The 24,532-nt window shown below is 39.8% G+C and overlaps 1 protein-coding gene across 1 annotated transcript in view; it reads right to left on the bottom strand.

Annotated features, from left to right (window-relative positions):
- Positions 1 to 16,199, bottom strand: part of CNOT6L (CCR4-NOT transcription complex subunit 6 like) — a 50,093-nt gene extending 33,894 nt beyond the window's left edge. The window contains exon 1 of the mRNA XM_070948541.1: positions 16,161 to 16,199. The gene's annotated coding sequence lies outside the window, so the exon portion shown is untranslated. The remainder of the gene's footprint in view (positions 1 to 16,160) is intronic.
- Between the last annotated feature and the right edge of the window lie 8,333 nt (positions 16,200 to 24,532).

Raw genomic sequence — 24,532 nt, 5'->3', positions numbered from 1 at the left:
TCAAAGAGCAACTTGAAAACTGTTAAGACCAAAATGTATTAGAAGCTTATCTTAGTTTTGCCACAGTTTGGAGACCAACCTGATTTTAGAGCTAGCTTTAATGATTTATCTTAAAGAAATGTGCCGTGTATTGTATGGCCTTGAGATGCCTGTAGCACAACTCTTAGGTCAGTAAGATAGAGATGTGAACTTCAGCCCACAATCCTGTTTATGTTTTATGCAATCTCCAGCCAACTGTATTATCAGCATGTGTGGGGTCCTTGGTGCTCTGAGCTTGGTTATCTTGCAGATGTTCTGCTTGGAGCACCAAGGACCTCACAGTTCAACCCTGAACTACGAATATTCTTTTCTATCTGTACAATATCAGCATCTGCTTGCGTTCACTGAAAAAGGCCAGCTTTGAAATTCTGGATAGCACTGTTTTAAATCTATGGCACAAACTGTGCCATATTCATGCTTATGCTATAATGCACAATTAGTGTGACAGACTATGAAAAACACATCTCATTTATAATGCATAAAAGTTTAGGACTAGTCAACTTATAGCATTTGTGTATCAACTGGTATTTTCCTTAAAGTTTTTGGCACTTTCTTGGAGAAAACAATGTTCCCAGAAACTTGATTATGACAGAATCAGGCTTGTGCTCCACATTCTTTATTATCTACATGGGGCTGCCCTTGAAGACCATCAGTTGAAATTGCTCATTTCCCTTATTATCTGTCTGGCCAATTTGATCAAACATTAATAAGGAATGAAGTGTAGTAACTGCATAGTTACATATATAATTTTTTTGCAGAAATGGGAAATACATATAATTATATATGGCAATATATATGCTTATGTAGGAAGGAGAAATTGTAACTATCCAGTTGCTATGGAGCTAGAACCCCAAGCAACCCTAAACAGCATAATAAATGGTGAAGCATAGCAGAAAAAATAGTTCAGCAACATCCAAAAAGTCAGAGTGAACCCAACTAATCTAAATAAATGAACTACTGGAAAGACTTCCCTTGTCATCTACTTCCATACTGAGCTATTCCAATTATTAATCTGGCATGCATTAATTCTGTGTTGTGGCCATTTAGTTCTATCCTGTTTATTTTGGTTTGTGAGCAGAAAAGGCATTTATAAACCCCTGGGATTTTTCCCAGACATCAAATTTCCCCACTTTTTTATTTACTCTCGGTACTTTGAAAGGACTACTTCAAATTTACTCAAAGTTAAAAGCTTCTATGAGCTGATTTTTACAACATGAAATCTGGAAGGGATTACAAAAAAGATCACACAATGAACTGTTAATCCACATATCAGACTGAGAGCAGCAAAGCAATAGGGGTAATTAGCTGGCAGTTGGCTGGTCTATAAATCAAGGTTTTGTGCCCACATGCAAGATGCTTTCTGTTTTGTCTTCTATTTAAGACATTAAATACTTCTGTTAATTCAGCATCAGGTCACCAAGTGATGCAAGGCTTTTCCTGGGTCAAAACAAGCTTCTCAGCTGCAAACTGTTCTTTAAAAGCACAGATTAGATGAACTATTTTAATATACTATAGAACAGACTTTCTACAATATATCTGTCGTGTTGACTTTATTAAATAAGGATAGGTTTAGGTTGCTACATGAATTGATGCCTATAATATATCTTACGTACAATTGCTCAACAACCTATTCATCAAATACCTTCAATTTATGATTTTATAACCTCTTTTTACTTAACCCAGGTAGAAGCTACTGAATCTATACAGCAACAAAACTGAGCGGCTCTTTCATTTGTTTTTCATTTACTCAGATTTCTTGGAATGAACGGGGCACTTTGAAACCCGAGCAGTTTATTCCGAGAAACAAAATGATGTCCACACAAACAAGTCTCCATTCAGTTATCTGCCATAGTGAAAATCTGCAAAATGCACCATTTCAATTTTCCTCTTTAAAAAGATTCTAGAACCAAAAAAGAAAAAAAAAATCCAAGAAATTTAATTTTATTACACTCTAAAGCAGATGGCAAAGGAACTTAAGGCAGGATCATATGATACTTTCACACAAGTGTGTAATAATAATTCATTCTACACTGTCACAGATCCAAACAGAACTTGGACCTGATCCAAATAGCCTTCATATAAACAGGTTTTGACTTGCTCTGCAAAAACTCTTTCTCCAAGATCCTAAAATCTCACACTGCCAAACATCTCAGCTATGTTGAGAAAAGCACTGCTATATTCAAGCAAAGCTTTTAAAGCTATTTCTGAACAAGGAAAGAGCCTTGTATTTTATACCTGCAGTTACAAGACAGAAAGCTCCAATTGTAACAAACTGTTAATGCATTTCCTTAATCAAAAACCCGATTTATTTTTTAAAAATATTGCCATTAACAACTATTGCCATTCCTAATCCAACTATTGGAAGATATTTTGTGACCTGTGAATAATGTTATTTCTGAGAAAATATTCTCCATCCCAAATTCTGCCATACCTCAGAAACCCAGCTTTAGAACTATACATAACAGCAATTTATCAGACACAAATTTATAATTCAAAACTCCTTTTGACATCCCATTTCATTTAGAATAAGATTTCTTATTGCATTATAGAATAACATCTAGCTTAAAAACAACACTGATGAGCTGAAAAGTTAAAAGTATCCATGACAAAGAAAAATGCCTTGAAGCAAACAAATTTAATAAACAAAGGATCTTTTTTAAAGGATTCAAACATTATGAAATGTGTGTCTAAATTTAAAAAGCTCATACTAGTCACATAATCAATTCTGGCTCCTAAAATTAATCCAGTATTCCCGTTTATAAAACTCTAATCTTTTGTAAGTATTTTATAAAGATGGAATAGCATAGAAAAGCCACAAAAGGATTTCTTGCTTTGCCTATAATTGTCACTATCTTAAAGCTCCTACACAGCAAAGGATGATTGCCCAAACTAACCTCCGTGCCATACCAACCCAGCTGAAAAGTACTTTTCACTTCGAAGATGGATCCAACAGGAAAGGGTTGCTTCTACTGGACAAAGTAAAATCGAAAGTTGAAAAGACAGGACTTAAAAAGCTTCTTCTTGTCCTATCAAACAAAACTCCTCCCTTCAGCCCAAAGCGCTTCGATTCTTACTAATCTGCATTGTAGTAGACCTATCAAAACTTGCAACTTGTAGAATTGATGGGAGGAGGAGGAGTTAGCATGCTTCTGTGAAATTGCTTCCATCGCAAATTTTGGGCAGCTTGGACGTTCTCGTTAGTCTAAATAAGGTGGAATTGTTGGATCCATCTTCTAGTGATACTTCATAATAAATCCAACCATCCTTCTCGGTCACAATAGAGAAAGTCAAGAAGAAAGGGATATACAGGTAGTCCTCTTACAACTTACAACCACAATTGAGCCCAAAATTTCTGTTGTTAAGGGAATCACTGCAGTTGATAAATTAGTAATCTGGTTAAATGAATCTGGCTTCCCCATTGACTTTGCTTGTCAGAAGACTGCAAAAGGGGATCATACAACCCCAGGATGCTTTAAGGGTCATAAGTATGAACCAGTTGCCAAGCACCTGAATTTTGATCATGTGACCATGGGGAGGCTGCAAAGGTTGTAACTGTGAAAAACGGTCATAAGTCACTTTTTTTCAGTGCTGTTGTAACTTTGAATGGTCATTAACTGTTTTAAGTCGAGGACTACCTTTAATGTGAGGACTAAAGCATTATTGCCATGATAGGTCAATGTAACAGTTTATAGCACCCAATATGATTTTCTACAGCTCTACTCTTGAAGTAGATCCCCAGATGCTACAAATGGTTGTAAACGCAAAGCAATCATGTGTGTGACCATCAGGACTGGGTTGTAAGTACCTTTTGGAGGGCCATTTCTAATTTCAAATGGTAGCTAAGCGACCAGTCATAAATCAAGGACTACCTGTATTATTTAAGGAAAAAAACAATTGTGTCTCATCCAAGAAAAATCAGAACTGAAGAAGCTTCTTGGATGAGAAGTGAAATGTCTCCAAGGAAAATCCAAGTCCAGTTGCCTTTCGAAAAAGTACCTTTGGGCTTTTTATTGATTCTTTTGTTATATTAGATCTAGCTTAAAGCGATTATCTCAAAACAATTAACTCACGTGAGCTCAAAATGAAATGTGCCTCAATAAAACACAAATACTGATCTAAAATCAATGAGTGACGTCAGACTATAAAAATAAAACCCAGATTTCAAATATTATACAACAGAATACATTTATTCTGCCCATCAGAAATACAATTTTAAGTAAGATTTTACTGTTTCTCCAGATAAAGTTTTTATTCTACAAAATTGCAAGCTTCTGTCTTTATGTTCTTCGCTATATAGATTAAAATAACTACTCCCACTCTTTTACCTAACTTAAATAAATTATTATTCAGGGGGGTTGAAAATTACATAAATTCATTTATCACAAAATTGTCATTTGTTAACTCCAAATAGCACTTGTGCCAATCTGCGGCCTTTAAAAAAAGTGATGCAATTGATTACAATATACAGAAATAAAAACCTTACACATTTAACATTTCCTATATCTTAGAAGAAGAATTTCTAATTAGCTCCCACTCTTATACTTTTAGTATTGTAGTAGAAGCAGGTGCTTCCTTTGTAATAATCCTGATGTTGCAATGCAACTATGCTATATCTGAAGTGGGAAATGGCGTGATGTCTTTATTTATAGCAAGACTGTTCCATTAAAGATATTTCCTGCTAAGAACATAAGAATAGCTCTTCTAGATCCGGCAAAGACCCATCCTAGTGTAGCATTTGTGTCTTATGGTGGAAAATCAGATACAGGTAGACCTCAACTTACAAGTTTCCTTAGTAACCATTCAAAGTTACAACGGAACTGAAAATAGTGACTTATGACCATTTTTCACAGTTGTGACCGTTGCAGCATCCCCATGGTCACGTGATTTGGATTTACATTTGGATGTTTGACAATGGACTCACATTTATGACAGCTGCAGTGTCCCAGAATCATGTGATCCCATTTTGCGGCCTTCTGACAAGCAAAGTCAATGGGGAAACCAAATTCACTTAACCACCGTATTACTAATTTAACCACTGCAGATTCACTTAACAAATGTGGCAAGGAAAGTCGTAAAAAGTCAACAAAACTAACTTAATAAAATGTCTCACTTAGCAACATAGATTTTGGGCTCAATTGTGGTCGCAAGTTGAGGACTATGTGTACTCATGGTGTGTATGGGTGTCCAACTGTGGCAACATTTAAGACTTGTGGACCTTAACTCTCAGAATTGAAGAACACGGCTGGCTGGGCAATTCTGGGAATTAAAGTCTACAAGTCTTAAAGTTGCCAAGGTTAGAATCTCCCATTTTACATTGTTGGTTTTAAAACTTCTTCCATTCCGTTTCAATATTTCTGATCCTAATGGTTTTCTAATAAGAAAAACTGCTTGTCTGTCCACCTTCTCTGTACCATGCATGATTTTATACATTTTGATTGTATCTTCCCCTTTTTTTAAACCTAGGCACTTTTAAATATTCTAGCCTTTTCTCGTATGGAAAGTGTTTGAGCCCCATGGTTACTTAACTTGAAGTTTTTGGTACTTTTCCAGCACAAACGTTTTTCAAATGTTGCTACCACAACTAGATAAACAATATTCCAGACGAAGACATGGCAATCAATTTGTACAAAGGCATAACTGTTGGTAGTTTTCAGTCCTTTTCCTAATGATCAAACCAAATCATTTTTACATTCAATCTTTATTATTGCCTTTGAACAGCCTTTGCAGTAAAAAAAAGAGAAATAGTTTGACACAATAATTTGTTATTGCGAATGAAAAAAATAGGACAATAATACAACGTATCTATTAAAGTTTTGTGCAACTATATGACTTGGTGAAGAAGGCACCAAATCAATGTCCCTGATTGTCTTTTTACCATTGATTTGGCATTCTCTAGGGTTAACTGGTTTAAATATTCAAGATAGTAAAATTATATAGACATGATGCTAATGGTTAAAGGCATCTTCAGACCCCAATCAGTATTTATCTTTTTTATTTATGTAAATTATGCAATGTCTTTTGTTCAGGGGCTCAGGGTAGACACACACAGCATTCCTCTTTCTATTTTTCCTCCCAACAGCAATCCTGTGAGTACACTGAACTGATAAAGAATATTTGGCCCAAAATCACCCAATGAGTTTTCTTGGCTTAAAGTATCTGAATCTGAATTTCTTCAATGCCAGTGCAATGTGGCACTGTTGTGTGTGAAGTTAAATGGTTTTTTTTCCCTCTGAAAGTACATATTACATTTAAACTGAATTACAACTTAAAAATTTGCTATTTGGTTAATATTTATCCAGCTGAAAGAAACTTACCATTATTTTTGGTTTTCATCCCCAAACTCACTGTTTATCCCAAATCAAGATGATTTATGACCAAGTTGGAAATCCTTGTTTTGAATATTGAAACTTCTTCTGGAAAGAATTCCAGTCCTTTCTTCCCTGAGAAAACTACCCATTTATTCCTGTGCCTTCCTTTCTAGTTATTAAACAGATAGCAATCCTGTGTGAAGTATTTGTGTCCTTTTGGAACTTTTTTTTTAAATCTTTGCCACTGAATGTTATCAATGTTACTGGTAGGCCCTACTAAATACATAAAGGAAGTCTGAGTAAATAAAGTTTCAGATAGCATATTTTACAGTGACATTAACGAAGTGGACTGTGTTCAAAGGAAAACAATCAAGATAATAAGGGGTCAAAAGAATAAATGCCAATGCCAATGGATGTGTTAGGTATATTTAACCTGCAGGAAGACATGATAGTTGTCTTCAAGCCTCTGAAAAGCTATGAGGTGGAAGGTGGGACAAAACTCCTCAGGACTGTTCCAGAAGACAGGATAGAAAATGCAGATTTTAAACTATCTTGGATGGACATGAAAAAGAATTTCCTAACAATAAAAGCTATTTTTTTAAAAACGAAAAAGGTTGCCTGAGGAGCTAGTGTTTCCATCAATGGAGTCTTTCCATCAATTCAACACAGGCTAAATCTGTTGACAACGCTGTACTATGGTCTCTTGAGTTGAGCAGAGGATTGAGCTAGATAATCTATGTGTTTGGTACTTGTTGCATGCATTATATAAACATAAATAAAAACAAACTGTGAGATATGCCAATGTGAAAAAATTATTGACCCCATAGTTCAATTAATTTTATTGAAGGAAGAACCTATCTTAATGAAGTATTCATATATCTAGCCTAACAATCGAACTCCATAAATTTCACAAAGTTTTACTCTCCTCTTGTAAATTTCTTAATATAGAGCACGATTTCCCCACTTCAACCATTTCTAGGTTCAAACCCCAAAATTCTGTAGCACTGGCATTAATGAGAGTACTGAGAACAGGAAGATGGAAGCCATGTTCAGCCAGAATATTGATTATTGTCTCATGTTTGCCAAAAAGCCCTTGGATGAGTTTTCAGACTTCTGGAAAAAAAGAAACCAGATGAATCAAGTAATTGAATTTCCCAGATCAAATGTTACGTCTTTTAAGTGTGACAAAAATCGATCACTGAATTTCATGGTAAAGGCCTCATACAAAGTATGAAGAATGGAGGTGATTTACTCAAAGTCTTTAATGAGGAATTTTGTCAAAGGCTTTTTTGAAAACCCAAACATCCAAAACTGATATTCAACTTCATCCATCTGCCTGCTGACGCCCTTAAAAAAGTCTAGATTATTGGTGAAGCAAGATTGCAGAATCCATGCTGACGGACCTTCATCAAGGCTAGCCAGCAAGTCTATGTGCTTGTTTTTATTATGACTGCTACCAATTTGCCCAAAACAGACATTAAGCAAACTAACCAAACTTCTTGGAACTCTTTTAAAATAATTTAAAGAAGTATTTTAAGGGAGGTAAACATGGCAAAGTCAATTAGTTTAAACCAATTTATCTAAGGAACCTATGCAAGATCAGGCTCCTTTTCATCAAATTGGGTATTGTGGAATTTTTACCACCCAAATGCTTCAAATAATTTATTGGCTGCTACTGGGAATTTTTACTGTAATCTATAGATTGAATGAAGCAGTTAAAGAAACAAAAAAGAATCGCTCTAAACATTATAAAGGTAGTCCTCAACTTATAACCACAATTGAGCCCAAAATTTCTGTTGCTACACAAAATAGTTAAGTGAATTTTGTCTAATTTTACAACCTTTCTTGCCATGGTTAAGTGAGTCACTACAGTTGTTAAATTAGTAACACGATTGTTAAGTGAATCTGGCTTCCCCATTGACTTTGCTTGTGAGAAGCTTGCAAAAGGTGATCCCATGACCACAGGACACTGTAACCAACATAAATATTCATCAGTTACCAAGCATCCAAATTTTGATCACCTGACCATAGGGATGCTGAAACAGGCATAAATGTAAAATATGGTCATAAGTCACTTTTTTCATTGCCATTGTAATTTCAAAAGGTCACTAAATGAACTATTGTAAGTTGAGGTCTACTTGTAATGAGTATTGCAGAATTGCTTTAAAATACTAATACGTCTAAGACTAAGAAGTCTTTAGGTTGCACTTAAAAAGATGGCATTTAGTTTCATTGTATGAGGTGCAATGACAATAAAGTAAACTAAACTAAAAACTGAGCATTATGCAATAATGATGCAACAAACTAGTGACTCAGAAGCATATTTTTTATAATAGATTTACTCTGGAAGGATGTGTTAGAAAATGAATCAAGTAATAACAGACTAAGTAATTTCATAGATTTTACACCACACTCTATTCTGTGCCATTTTTGTGGAGAAGCTGACCACAGTGTCCACTTTTCTTGCTCCAGTAACCAAGGATACCATTCAAAGTCATTTTATAGGGAGATAATAATGTATTAATGCTACAAGGTTAAGCACAGCAAGTCAGCAAGGCAGTCACATCAAATATAAAAGGTTTGCAAATTAGATGTATAATTCATCTTCAAAAGCCATTAAAAATTATAAATAAGACCTAAAATGAAGTATGGGTCAATGAAGCTTTTCTTGTCATGAAAATGTATGTTAAGAAAAAGCGCTAGTTGTCAGCCAAACAGGTTTATCATATACACTGCAAGGACATAGGATTCCCTATCTCTAACTTCTCCCTAGAGTTGAAGAATACAAAACAGACTATCTACACCACACGGTTAGTTATGACGTACTGTGAAACATCGGGCCATTATCTTTAAAACAAAGTTAAACACATTTTTCCCTAAGAGAAGAAAAACTCACGAAGAGTACAAAACAAAGGAGGTTGGAATCTATTATTCTGTTGATGCATGTACTGTACTGATTAGAGCAACCTTGAATGATGATGCTAAAAAAACCTAGAGAATTGAGTAAGCTGAACATTAGATTTAATTTTGAAACTTAACTTGCGCAAATAAGTCCTGGTTATTTAGTAAATGCTTATTTATTTCCAAATCAAATAAAAGAATTGGAAAAAAAATTAAGTTAACATAAGAAATGCAGTTAATGTGCAGCCTGAATGTCTGTAACCCTTATTCTATGAAAAACACCAATTGCTCAAAAACATCTGTTGTATATTCTTAGTATGTCAAAGGATTCAGCTGAGAACAGAAAATCGTGTATAATGTATGCCAAGATCCCACCATTATTGTCAGAGATTATTTTAGTGTTTTACTGTAATAAAACTAATCAACCAAAACAGTCTCTCACAATTAAACAACCCATACAGAAATATGAAGTGTATTGTTATGTTTAAGTACTCCTCAACTTACAACCATAATTGATCCCAAAATTTCTGTTGCTAAGTGTGTTAAGTGAGTTTTGCTCCATTTTATGACCTTTCTTGCCACAGACGGTGAGGAGGCAGTTGGTCTTGGGATCTGGGAAGAGTTCAATCCTGTCACTCCTGAGGAAGTGGACAGGATCATGGGAAGGTTGAGTGCCACCACATGTGTACTGGACCCATGCCCCTCCTGGCTAGCTTATGCGGCCCGAGAGGTGACACGGGATTGGATCCAGGAAGTAATAATGGCATCCTTGGATGAGGGGATCTTCCCTGCCGCCCTGAAAGAGGCGGTGGTGAGACCCCTCCTCAAGAAACCTGCCTTGGATCCAACCATACTGGTTAACTTTCGTCCGGTCTCCAACCTTCGCTTTGTAGCGAAGGTTGTTGAGAGCATGGTGGCACGGCAGCTCCCATTGGCCTTGGAGGATACAGACTACCTGGATCCGTACCAATTGGGTTTCAGGCCGGGGTACAGCACTGAGACGGCATTGGACACACTGGTGGATGATCTTTGGAGGGCTCGGGACAGGGGACATTCCTCTGTTCTGGTCCTCTTGGATCTTTCGGCGGCGTTTGATACCATCGACCATGGTATCTTGCTGCGACAGCTCGAGGGGTTGGGAGTGGGAGGCACCGTTTTACGGTGGTTCTCCTCCTATCTCTCGGGCCGTACGCAAGCGGTGTTGGCAGGGGGGCAGAGGTCGGCTATGAGGCCCCTCACCTGTGGGGTGTCCCAGGGGTCAGTCCTCTCGCCTCTCCTGTTCAACATCTATATGAAGCTGCTTGGGAAGATCATCCATGGTTTTGGGGTGCAGTATCATCAGTACGCTGATGATACCCAGCTTTTTATATCCACCCCAAACCAGCCCAGTGATGCCCTCGACATGATGTCCCGTTGCCTGGAAGCGGTACGGACCTGGATGGGGAGGAACAGGCTTCGACTCAACCCTGCCAAGACCGAGTGGCTGTGGGTACCGGCATCTTGTTCTGATCAAGGCATTCCATCGTTGACATCGGGAGTGAGGTGTTACCCCTGTGGATAGGGCACGCAACTTGGGTGTCCTCCAGGATTCACGGTTGTCTCTGGAAGACCATGTGACGACCGTGACCAGGGGGGCATTTGCCCAGGTTTGCCTTGTGCGACAGTTGCGCCCTTACTTGGACCAAGATGCCCTACGCACCGTTAGTCATGCGCTGGTCACCTCCCGTCTTGACTACTGCAACGCTCTCTACCTAGGGCTGCCCTTGAAAACCACTCGAAGGCTTCAGCTGGTGCAGAATGCGGCCACGCGGGTTGTGATGGGAGCGTCCCGACACTCCCATGTTACACCCCTCCTGCGCGGCTTGCATTGGTTACCGGTTGCCCTTCGGGTGAGGTTCAAGGTGCTGGTTATCACCTATAAAGCCCTTCATGGCCTAGGCCCGGAATATCTGTCGGACCCCCTGCAGCCAGCGACAATCCCCATCGCCCGGTACGTTCCCAGACAGGGCCTCCTCAGGATGCCGTCGGCCAGACAGTGTCGGCTGGCGACCCCCAGGGGGAGAGCTTTCTCTGTGGGTGCACCCACCCTCTGGAACCAACTTCCTCTGGAGTTCCGGATGGCCCCTGACCTTCGCTCGTTCCGCCGCGAGTTGAAGACCTGGTTGTTCCGTAGCCTGGACTGGTGGGGGGGGGGTTAATTAATTTTAAACTGTTTTAAATTGGATTTTAATTTTATATCATTTAATAAGGAACTATGCATTTTACTGTTGTGAGCCGCCCTGAGACCTCAGAGATAGGGCGGCATATAAATTGCATAAAATAAATAAATAAATAAATAAGTTAAGAGAATCACTGCAGTTGTTATGTTAGTAACACAGTTGTTAAGTGAATCCGGCTTCCCCATTGACTTTGCTTGTCAGAATGGCAAAAGATGGTCACATGACCCCGGGATACTGCAGCAGTCATGAGTCAGTGACCAAGTGTCTGAATTTTGATCATGTGACTATGGAGATGCTGCAGCAGTCATTAAGTGTGAAAAACAGTCATAAATCACTTTTTCATTGCCTTTGTAACTTTGGTCATTAAATGAACTGTTTTAAGTCAAGGATCAGCTGTATTTTGGACATATAGTTAAAAGTCTTTCAGCCATTATTACTCTAAAGATCAGATTAATACTTTATTGTTAATTTTACAGAAGGTTCTCCCCCAGAGGGACTTTAGAAATCAGTAATTAATGAGTTCAGAAAAACAAATTTGTCTTCATTTTTTGACGGTTAGGTTGGAGGACCAGTTACTTTTCTCTCAATAATGTTGTTTTTAATGAAACCTTTCCTAAATCCACTCCAAATAGAAATCTTCTATAAAGTAAGTATGATTTACTTTGACCCAAGCCCACCATGTATGATTCATGTTATTTGTTTGGCTGAGTAGATTGAGGTAAACTGGAACAAGTGTTGAAATCCGATCAGTTTCACTTGAATTTGTCAAGAGCTAGACACAATGCAGATTAAAATGATTAGTCCTTTAAAACTATTTAAGGAAACCATGGCTATTTTTTATGAGCCACATGTGCATTTAGTTGTGTCTGCTATATTATTAGTTCTTACTTGTTTACATAGGAAATTTCACTGGGGTTATGGAAAATTTGCAGTTGAGTAACATTCAAGACTAATAAGTCAAAACCAACTTGGAGCTCAGAATGTATACTGATTTTTCTCTCTTGAAAAATCAAGCTAACTCGGTGCTATTTCAAATAATTAATTGTATGGAAGAATCAGGTAAAAGGGAGGATTCAGGGCAAACAACATCTCAAGTCAGCTATAGATATAGTCCCTTTTAGACAGATACAGTGTTCAACTTACATCCTTTTGTTTAGCGACTGTTCAAAGTTACAACAGCACTGAAAAAAGTGATTTATAATTGGTTTTCACAATTACAACTGGTCATGTGATCTTTTGCGACCTTCTGACAAGCAAAGTCAATGGGGAAGCCAGACTGATTTAAAAACTGTGCTACTATCTTAACAATAGCAGTGATTCACATAATGAATATGGCAAGGTCGTAAAATGGGACAAAATTTACTTAACTGTTTCACTTAACAACATAAATTTTGGGGTCAATTGTCATAGGCTGAGGACTACCTGTATGTAAAAGTATGTTAGGCAAATGCAATGCTTAGTAAAATTAAAAGCATTTCAAAAGAATTCTTTTTGGAAAATGTGTCATTATTAGGCAATTTTACAATTAATGCAGAATTATGAAATATATAAGTCTATATATTTCCTTGTTAAAAAATAGGAATAAATTGATTCCCTCCTAAGAATTTAAAACAATATTTAAGAAGAACAAACATGTTGCTTCTATGGCATAAAGAACTTTTGTGCAATTTTTATCTGAAACAAACATAAATAAAATGTGGAATGTCCTTTTCATTTAAAGGACACTAAAAACAGGACACAGAAACCTGAAAAATACAGCAGCATGGAATATGCTTGATAAAATAATTTTAGCTAATTTGGACATTTTAACTACAAAATGCTCTGCTGAGCATGAATGTTCCAGATCACAGGCGGAGAAAAAGCAGGATCAGTATAGGTTTTCATGTTATTTTCCACCTCATCTCTAATTTAGGGCTAGAGGGACAGTTTGGTTTAGTGGTTAAGGCACCAGGTAGAAAGTGGGAAACCGCGAGTTCTAATCCTGCCTTAGGCATAGAAGTCAGCTGGATGACTGGGCCAGTCGTTTTCTCTCAGCCCATCTCAGCTCATAGGGTGGTTGTGGAGAAAACAGAAAGAGAAATAAGTATTATATATGTTCTTTGCCTTGAGTTGTTATTAAATAAATAAATGATATGGTATTAAACTTGAAATGTAAGCAGTTGAATTGCCATTCATCCAGAAAGCCTGAAGAACACTATTGAAATTTCCCAATAGGCCGATTCTGAAAATATCACAGAACATACCTTAGATTGTTTTGACATTCTAATTGGACAATTGACAATACAATAATGAACAATAGAAAGAAAACCATTTAGTGCAAGCAAATGCAAAAGGTTAAAATTCATTTTACTTGCTGCCATTAAAAATGTGTAACAATAGACAATTAAGAAGGCAAAAGCCCCTGGTTTTGACAAACCCAGCAAGAAATCACATTCTTATTTAATAGTCTATCCTCTATCTGATTAAATACAGGAAATCTTGACTTACAACCACAACTGAGCCCAAAATTTCTATTGCTAAGCAAGACAGTTAAGTGGGTTTTGCCCCATTTTATGGCCTTATCACATTTCTTAAGTGAATCACCGCAGTTGTTAAGTGAGTAACACGTTAAGTGAATCTGGTTTTCCCATTGACTTTGCTTGTCAGGAGGTCGCAAAAGGAGATCTGGGTCTCTGCAACCTGGGTCTCTGCAACAGTCATAAATAGGTCAGTTCTCAAATGTGTGAATTTTGTACACATGACCATGGGGCTGCTGCAGCAGTCATTAAGTGTGAAAAACGGTCATAAGTCACTTTTTTCAGTGCCACTATAACTTTGAATGGCCCCTAAACAAATGGTTGTAAGTCAAGGACCTGTATTTGCATGCTAGCTTATTCACAAATGATTATTTATAAATGTATTACTAAATGTATTTGCCACCATCTCGCCATGGGAATGCAACTGTCCACAAAATTTAAAAAATAACTAGTTGAAATGCTGCTCTTATAAAGGCAAGGAGTTAACACATACACACATTACATACACCTAGTCAATCAAAGACAAGGACAGACTAAACTGACTCTGAATATGTAGAACTGGTTTACCCTGGAATCAATGGTTTATATATATACACAAAACAGCTGCCCCATCACCCAAGATTTGTACATCTGGATTAACACTTTAAACTAAATGGCTAATTTTAATTCTAATGGCTAGGTGGCTCAGTGGCTAAGACGCTGAGCTTGTCAATCAGAAAGCTCAGCATTCGGCGGTTTGAATCCCTAGTATAGGTCTCCTGTGTGAACAGGGGGTTGGACTATATGACCTCCAATGTCCCTTCCAACTCTGTCACTGTTGTTGTTGTTGTTGTTGTTGTTATTATTATTATTATTATTATTATTAATGTGTGTACACAGTCACCCTTTACACAACTTGTTACAGTCCAGAGTCATTCCGAGGAAAATACAGGTGCCCACACAAAATTCTTCCTCTGGAGTGAACAGGATATTCCACATTATTCACAGTTGCTGTTGTTTTCCCCACTGAATGCAAACTCTTCTAAATATTAACTACGAAGCCTTTTGCAAGGGCCAAAAGGCAGGATATAAAAGCCTATATAACTAAAAACCGGGAGCACCACATTGTCGTGGATATATTACATGTCACGCTTACACAAAGTCTTAAGAGGGGGAGCATTGTTTCTCCTTCGATCTACACAGCTTTGGTTGAAAACATGTCACGTGTGACAAATGTCATGCCATGCGAAGCAAACGTCTAGACCGAGATCCCTTGTAAGGAAACATCCTTTTAACAACCCTGCAACACTCACACCGGGCCATTCCCCCCCCACCCCACAAGACCTGTATCCTAAAGTTTCGCCCAGATTATCTATTCGAAATAAATTACGTCTTGTTTTTCCATCTTGTTTGTGCGGGGGGGGGGGGGGTTAGGTGGGGGAGAGGCTTGCAACAGCAACTGGGGAGGGGGGAAAAAAAACTACATTATAGAGCATAAGTAAAATTTAATGACACTGGGAGCTTCTTTCCAAAGCAACTTCTGGGCCGCATGTGCAGCCCGAGTAACTTTTAAGGGTGAATAGTAATAGTAATATAGATAGAAAATAAGATAGATAGATGAATAGATAGATAATGATAGATGATAATGATAGCTAATGATTGATAGATGATAGGTAGATAATGATAATGATAGATAGATAATAATGATAGATAGATAATAATGATAGATAGATAGATAGATAGATAGATAGATAGATAGATAGATAGATAGATAGATAGATAGATTAAGCCAGAAGTGTCTCGGTTTTTTTTTTCCTCCCGAGCGAAAGGCGCCTCTTTCCACACGTCCAACGCGCGTGGAAACACCGAAAAGGAGCAAGTTGCGGAAGAAAAAAAAACCCTCAAAACGCAATCACGAAAGGGCAGGGAAGTTGTAAAGGTGCACGCCAGCAATACACACACAGAAGCCAGCACACGCGAAGACCTCGGCTGACACGCAACCTCCCCGCGTGTCTGGCCAAGCGCGTTCCCACACACACACACACACGCGGGCGTGACTAACACGCGCTTGAGCTCCCTTTCTCACGCCTGGGTTCCCTTAAGCAAGGCTGGCTGGCTGGCTGGCTGGCTGACTGGACTAGCCTGCCTCCTTCTTTCCTTCGCCGCCGACCAGGCCCCGCCGCCCGCCTGGCGCTCACCTGCATCCAGCCCCCGGGGCGTCTGTCGACGGGGCTGAGGCGGCTGCTCAGGCGGCGGGGCTGAGGGCGAGAAAGACATGCAGGAGGCAGCGGCCGGGCCGGGGCGAGCGCAGGGCGGGCTCGAAGAAGCCACGGGCCTGACGCGGCGTCGGGGAGGGGGGTGGTGGCGGCGGCGAAGCGGGCAGGCGGACACCTTCCCGGGCCGTCTTTCCCTCCTCCTCCTCTTTTCTCCTCAGGCCTCAGCAACAGCAGCAGAAGCGACGGCGGCGGCGGCAGCGCGGGGATTACTGCCGGAGGAGGAGCCTGGCCTGCCTCGACGTCGCGGCGTGAAGAAGGAGGGTTTCCTCCTCCTCTTCCCTCCTCCTCCTCCTCCTGCGGCGGCGCCACTCCTTTCCCGCCTCGCCGCCGCCGCCGCCCTCCTCCTCCTCCCGCGCCTCGCGCAGGCCCATTTCGCGCCATGGCGCGCGCGTTTCCCACCTTCCTCCCGCCCTCATCGCGCAGGGACCCCCCCCTCGCGCGCTTTCCTCCTTTCCCCCCCCCCCGCCACGCGGGGGAAAGGCGAGGGCGCGTGGGCCTCATAGAACGCGCTCTCTGTCGTGAGGGAGCGCGCGTGCGCGAATGCGCCTCGTGCGCCTCTTTTCCCGCGCTTTCTTCGCCCCCTCCCGCGCGCGGCAGCCCTGAGTTGAGAAGAGGAGACGGGGGGGGGGGGGGGTTGGCAGCGTTAAGGGTGGCTGGCTGGGGGTGAAAAGGGGGCCAGGAGGGGAAGGGCTGGCCTGCCTGCAGATGTTCTGGGTGGGTGTTCCATCACTGGAGGTTTTTCAGAAGAGCCACTGGAGGGCCATTTGTCTGGAAGGGTATAGGGTTAGGGTTAGGGTATGGAATGGTTTAGGGTTAAGGTATGGAATGGTATAGAGCAGGGGTCAGCAACCTGCGGCTCTGGAGCCGCGTGTGGCTCTTTCACCCCTCTGCTGCGGCTCCCTGTCACTCAAAATATGTGTCACAACTACCAATGTGCGACACCTGCCAGCACGCAATTTGTTGAGCTTTTCAACCCCCGGTAGGCCAACCATGGATAAATCCAAGAAAAGAAAAGTTTCAGAAGAAAACAGAATGTTTAATTCAACTACGTATGCTAGTTTTGTGGCCGCTCAAGAAATAGTCAGGCACCAGACAGGTTTTGTGGCTCCCAGTGTTTTCTTTTCTGTGGGAAACGGGTCCAAATGGCTCTTTGAGTGTTTAAGGTTGCAGACCCCTGGTATAGGGTTAGGGTTAGGGTATGGAATGGTATAGGGTTAGAGTTAGAGTTAGAGCAAGGGGGTTGGACTAGAAGACCTCTCGGGTCCCTTCCAACTCTTGTTACTCTGTACAAGTAGTCCTCAACTTACTATACTTCATTTAGTGACTGTTCTAACTTACGTCACTGAAAAAGGTGACTTATGACCGTTTTTCACACTTAATGACCATTGCAGCATCCTCATGGTCACTTAACAAAGATTTAGAGGCTTGGCAACAGACTCGTGATGGTTGCAGTGACCTCAGATCATGTGATCCCCTTTTAGCGACCTTCTGACAAGCAAAGTCAATGGGGAAGCCAAATTCACTTAACAATTGGGTTATTAACTTAACGACTGCAATGATTCACTTAACTGACAGGAAAAGTCGTAGAGCCTTGGCGGCGCAGCAGACTAAAGCACTGTTAAGTAATACCAGCTGCCTGCAATTATTGCAAGTTCAAATCTCACCAGGCTCAAGGTTGACTCAGCCTTCCATCCTTTCGAGGTAGGTAAAATGAGGACCCGGTTTGTGGGGGCAATAAGATGACTTTGTATAAAAAAGAACACCGCTTGGGGGGGGGCGAAAGCCCTACTAAGCAGGTATATACAAAAGTATGAAGGCTATTGCTTAACACATTGTAAGCCGCCCTGAGTCTCCGGAAAAGGGCGACATATAAATCGAACCAATAAATAAATAAATGAATAAATAAATGAATAAATAAAATGGGGCAAAACTCACTGAACAAGTGTCTCACTTAGCAACATAAATTTTGGGCTCAATTATGGTCGTAAATTGAGGACTACCTGTATTCTAAAGGAGTGTTGGGAGATTATAAGTAAGGACAGTGCAAGGTGGGCGTGAAGGAAGAATTGGAGCAAAGTATAAGTCCTCAATTTACGACCCCAATTGAGCCCAGATTGAGTCATAAGTGTGAAAAAAACGGTCATTAGTCACTTTTCACTGCGATTGTAAGTTTAAACGGTCAGTAAATGAACTGTTGTAAACCGAGGACTACCTGTATACCAAACAGAAATTATGATAGATATACTTGGCTTCTGAAGCTTAACCTCTCTGACCTATTCTCAATTGTTCTATGAAAAAACAGCTAGAAACGTAAAAAATTTATACAGAAAAGAAAGGAGTGGGTTTTTTTAAAAAAATATTTCATTATTTTTATTGTATCTTTATTTCTCATTTTATTTTTTACATTTTTGTCAGACAATAGACACAAGCAAGTTTAAATTCTTTCAGTCAATATCCTATACAGGTAGTCCTCAATTTAAAACAGTTCATTAAGTGACCGTTCAGTTACAAAGGCACTGAAAAAAGTGACTTATGGCCATTTTTCAAACTTACAACCGTTACAGCAGCCTTGTGGTCATGTGATCAAAATTCAGATGCTGGGCAACTGACTCATATTTATGACGGTTGCAGTATCCCAGGGTCATGCGATCCCCTTTTGCGATTTGACAAGCAGTCAGTGGGGAAGCCACATTCACTTCATAACCGTGTCACTAACATAACAACTGCAGTGATTCACTTAACACGGGTCAGCAACCCGCGGCTCTGGAGCTGCATGTGGCTCTTTCACACCTCTGCTGTGGCTCCGTCACTCAAAATATGCATCACAACCGCCAATGTGCGACACCTGCTGGCACACGATTTATTGAGCTTTTCAACCCCCGGTAGGCCAATCATGGATAAATCCAAGAAAACTTTCAGAAGAAAACAGAACGTTTAATTCAACTACATATGCTAGTTTTGTGGCCGCTCAAGAAATAGTCAGGCACGGGAAGGGTTTAGTGGCTCCTGCTGTTTTCTTTTCTGTGGGAAACGGGTCCAAATGGCTCTTTGAGTGTTTAAGGTTGCAGACCCCTGGCAACTGTGGCAAGAAAGGTTGTAAAATGGAGCAAAGTTCATTTAAATGTCTTAACAGAAATTGTGGACAAAATTGTGATTGTTAAGTCAAGGAGTAATCTCTTTATTTCCATTCATATTTCTCTAATTGCTTCTTCTGTCTGGAATCCAACAATTGTCAAAGAATTGGTGATCTCCATCTTCTCTTTTATGCCTATAATAACCCCGTTGGCTTTGTTTCTTAAGTCTTCATCCCTAGTAAAAAAGGAAGATTTATTTATTTTATTTAAGCACATCTGCATGACTTAAATGCCCCTCTTTAGTCCTACTGTTGAAATATTGGTGGTCAGCCCTTTAAGACAGTTTTCCCTTTTTGTAATTGGCTAAATAAAATCTAGTTAGAGCAATTAATCAGCGGAATGGCTTGCCTTCAGAAGTTGTGGGTCACTGGAAGTTTCCAAGAAGAGACTGGACAGCCACTTGTCAAATGATAGGATCTCCTGCTTGAGTAGGGGGTTGGACTAGAAGACCTCCATGGTCCCTTCCAATTCTGTTATTCTGTTGTAGTTCATGCTACAGTTGACAGTTTTCTATGAATAATATTCATAGATTGTAACAAATGGTAATAAAGTGCTGTCAAAATACACCTGAAAACTGGAAAAGCCCACTCCATAATCATCTTGAACCTGATTTGGAGCAGTGTCAGATAATTTATTCAAATTACCAAGTATAGTTTGACAACTGTATTCTGATATCATTGCAACTGTCCTAAATAATTGTAACCTGTGAAATCTGAATGCTTATAATTAAGAGAATTATTAAAGCAGGAAATGACTCACGCTGGGCTGGGTTTCTTTTTGACCTTCAAGGTTCTGCAGGCATATTTTGAGGGAATCTTCGCTTACGTGAAACCTGATGGGATCCACACTGTAATTTGTTCCTTCCAAATAATATATTGCTCAGATCACCCTTTTCCTCCTCTAAAATGAATTTAAACCTTTTCTTGTATTAATTTTTCAATCTTGGCTCATATTTATAGTTTGACTATTTTTGTACACAACTTTTGCAGCCCACAGTGATACTTACTGTAGGTGACAAATGAAGCCTATGGCAATAAGTTGCATCAGATCTGAAATCTGCAAGATTATATGTCAAAGAAGGGAAGTAGGCGTGTTAATGGATTGAGAAATTGTGTTGGGTCACCACATTCTTCTATCCATACCAGGAAAAAAGGTGTTTTGTCCCATACACAGAAATGGCGTAGCAGTCATTGTAAATAATAGTAATAAAATCCTAACATTGCGGTTATTGTCAAACAATTGTCATGAATTCCACTTGTGTAATTTTTTTTTTGTCCTAGATTTCTATATTTTGCAATACATGTAGTCCTCACTTAACAGCGGTAATCGGAACCAGAATTCCTGTAGCTCAGCGGAGTCGCATGGCCGCACTGCTTAGTAATGGAAATTCTAGCACTTCCGGTTGCTGCTGTTAAGGAAATCCATGCCAGAAATCCAACATCCATGACACATGATATTGCATGCCAGTGCAACATCATGTGTTTGTGTCAAGCGCCAGGGAAGTCATTTGAACTGATTGGACCTCCCGACTTCTTGACTAGGAATAAACATTAGTGGACCAGATATTTCACAAAATCGGGAGCTTGATGATTCATTTCTTTATTTCAGGATACCTGACAAGGCTGCTTTCAGACAGGATGACTCTCAACTCTTAATAAATCATGTGTTTTCTTCTACAAGCTGCAATAGAATCATCAGCTGTCTGCCTCCGCAGAGATCATGGGCCCATTTACTAGATTTCAGTCTATTAGGTTGTATCTGATAACATAATATCCTGCTGCATTGTACCTTTTCCCAGTCCATCTGAAGAAAAAAGCAAATAAATGACTCTTGTGGGAGTAAAGTACTTCTGCAATTACTACTTTAAGATTGTCTTTTATTACCTGGGCAATGTGTTCCTTGTCGACAAAAGTTTGATTGAAAGAATCCCATTAAGCCACTCCAGTAAAATGATAGGTTTCTTCTACTTATGCTGCCTCTGCAGATCTCACATTGGTGACCTCTCTATCCAACCCAACATTCTAGTATTAAGGGGTCTGGGAATCGAACCAGTTAATGATCTGTAATAATAGTTTCGTAGCTTTCTTAGACAGACACTGTGGTTTATCAAATCTCAAGGGATTTCCCCTTCTATTACAGTTGTTCAAGTGTCATGGCTCTCCCCTCCTTCCATCCTCCACAAAGTAATTAATGAAAAAACACCCTTAGTATACTGCACAATTGATGAAATGGTAACGTTTATTTAATCCAGGCATAAAGATCTGTTTCAGTGAATAATATTACTGTGTTTTCCCCGAAAATAAGACCAGGTCTTATATTAATTTTTGCTCCAAAAGACACATTAGGGCTTATTTTCTGGTTAGGTCTTATTTTGGGGAAAATATGGTACTAAATGCATCCATCTGATTGACAATCTTAACGGGGCTTATTTTGGGGGTAGGGCTTATATTATGAGCATCCTGAAAAATCTTGCTAGAGCTTATTCTCTGGCTGGGGCTTATTGTCGGGGAAACAGGGTAGTAGCTCAGGGTTGCACCGTGATGTCCTTAGTGCTCTCTGAGCTTGGTTGTTTACTTGCAGATGTCTCATTACCCAACTAAGTAACAATATCAGTGTGAGTGAGTCTAGGATGTGCTTCCTGTATATATAGAGGTAGTTCTTGACTTACAACCATTCATTTAATGACCATTCAAAGTTAAAATGGCAGTGAAAAAAAGTGACATGACTTTTTCCCACTTATGACTGTTGTAGCATCCTTATGGTCATGTGATCAAAATTTGGATGCTTGGCAACTGGTTCATATTAATAACGATTGCAGCGTTCTTGGGTCATGTGATCACCTTCTAACAAGCAAAGTCAATGGGGAAGCCAGATTCACTTAACTTATTTATTTATTTTATTTATTTATTTATTTATTTAATTAAATTTTTATACCGCCCTTCTCCAAAATAGGACTCAGGGCGGTGCACAGCCAAGGTAAAAACAAGACATATATACAAACATGGTGAATCTAAAAAAACTATTTAAAATAATTAAATGTTTTGGCCGAATTAAAACCATTTCCAATTTAAAATCAATTTAAAAATTAAAAAATTTGGTCAAGCCAGCCCAGCTTGTTGGAATAAATAGGTTTTTAGGGCCCGACGAAAAATCCGGAGGTCTGTTATTATGCGTAATTCTGGGGGGAGGGTGTTCCAGAGGGTAGGCGCCACCACAGAGAAGGCTCTCCCCCTGGGGGTCGCCAGCCGACATTGCCTGGCGGACGGCACCCTGAGGAGGCCCACTCTGTGTGAGCGTACTAACTCATGTTACTAACTTAACTGCAGTAATTCACTTAACAACTGTGGCAGGAAAGGTTATAAAATGGGGCAAAACCCAGTTAACGTTTTGCTTAGCAACAGAATTGAGCTCCATTGTGGTCGTAAGCCAAGGACTATCTGTATAGTAGTTTGCCTGCTACGTTGTGGTTTCCTCTTTGGTATTTCACAAAAAGACTAGAACACGTTACCTCAGCAGCCAATGCTCAGATAAGCAAGGATCAATGCCAGACAGCGATCAGGCAGAAATTGTATAAAGTTAGCACCTACCCCTCTCCTAGAAGAATGAAATATTTTGAGAAATATTAAAAAGGCAGAATATTATATTTCCCTGGATGAGAAATGGAGAAACATGTTTTTTTAGAGGCAGGAAGCAGACTCACTCTTAATAGCCCCCACTTTTCTTAATAGCCCTCAGCAGATGTCAGTACTTAAGATACAGAGATAAAGAGATAGATAGCTCTATTCATAAGCAAATTCCCCACAGCAAGGTCTGAACAAAGGCAGGGTTAGCCCTCAGCCACAATAGGAATTGCCCAACAAGCCCCTTCATTGCATCAGCCCAAACTTCAACCAAACGTAGCTCAGACAAACTCGTAGGATTTGTACATGGCACCATGGGAGTCTGACAACAGCCAATAGAATACATGTTCTGGAACAGGAACAGGAAACTCATGTGCAAAGCCCAAGAGAAGGTATAAATACCCTCTACTCTCAACTCCATGTGGTCAGTTACCCAGAATCACACATGCTTGGCGGTTGTGCTTCATCAATAAATGGGCCCTCTTTCCAATCAGCCTCCAGCCTCTATTCTGTCTCCAGTGCCTTTCTCCCAGCTTGGAACTGAACCAGATGGATATTTCTTTCAACACTGTTGTGAGGAAAATAGGAGGAGGAAGGTGTGTTGAATAGGTTTGCCACCTTGAGTTATTTGTAAAAAAAAAAAAAAAGACAAGATTTAAAAAAAAAACCTTTTATAAAATAGCGGGATTTATTTAATGCCAGCAACTAGAGCTGCCGGAACTGGTGTGCATCAAGGGTCATATGACATTGTTCCTTACGACTACATTACTTTGTGACAGAATTCCCAGTACCAATTACCAATGATGATGATGATGATGATGATGCCTGGAATGCACTACCTGAGTCTGGTTTCATCCCAAAACCCCCAAAATGTTAACCTTAGACTGGCTACTGTTGACCTCACCCCATTCCTAAAAGGTCTGTAAGGGCGTGCATAAGAGCACCAGCAATCCTTCCGTCCCTGTCCTAATGTTCCCTTTAATTGTATTCATTTTATGTATTCAATTCATGCTTATACTTATATATATTATCTAATATGTACTCGACAAATAAAATAAATAAATAAAATAAACAAGGACACCTGTAATAATGTTTTAAACAATATAAAACGTAATTCCTGGACAATAACTTAAATATGTTCATGTTGTAGTGTTCTTTACAATAATTTATAGATGGAAAAGCATATTAGCATTAACAAATGCATCGATTATAAAACAATACCTACTGCAAAAGCCGACGGGCTTACATATCAGGCTAAGCCATTATTTAACCACGGTTCATTCAATAAACTGCTGTTGGTTCACAAATCATGGTTTATAAACCACGGGGAGTTGAAACTGGCAGGACTGCAAGGTGTGTCTTTCCTAATAAGCCATGCTTTAATTAAACCTTTAGTCCCAAGCAACATGCACTAGAACCACTCTTTGCTTGCGCAACCCTGTTAATGCAACAATGCGCTGTCCACCTCGCTGTTCCACTTTTTCTTCCCCCTGAGGCGGAACCTTTCTTGCCGACTCCGCGTAGCCGGCCGGACCGCTTT

The sequence above is a fragment of the Pituophis catenifer genome, unplaced genomic scaffold, assembly GCF_029215685.1.
Source record: "Pituophis catenifer annectens isolate HBS135680 unplaced genomic scaffold, rPitCat1.0.hap2 SCAF_8, whole genome shotgun sequence".
In the NCBI taxonomy this organism is placed as follows: Eukaryota; Metazoa; Chordata; class Lepidosauria; order Squamata; family Colubridae; genus Pituophis; species Pituophis catenifer.
Note: the sequence above shows the minus strand (reverse complement) of the source record. Positions and strands in the feature narration are given on the sequence as shown.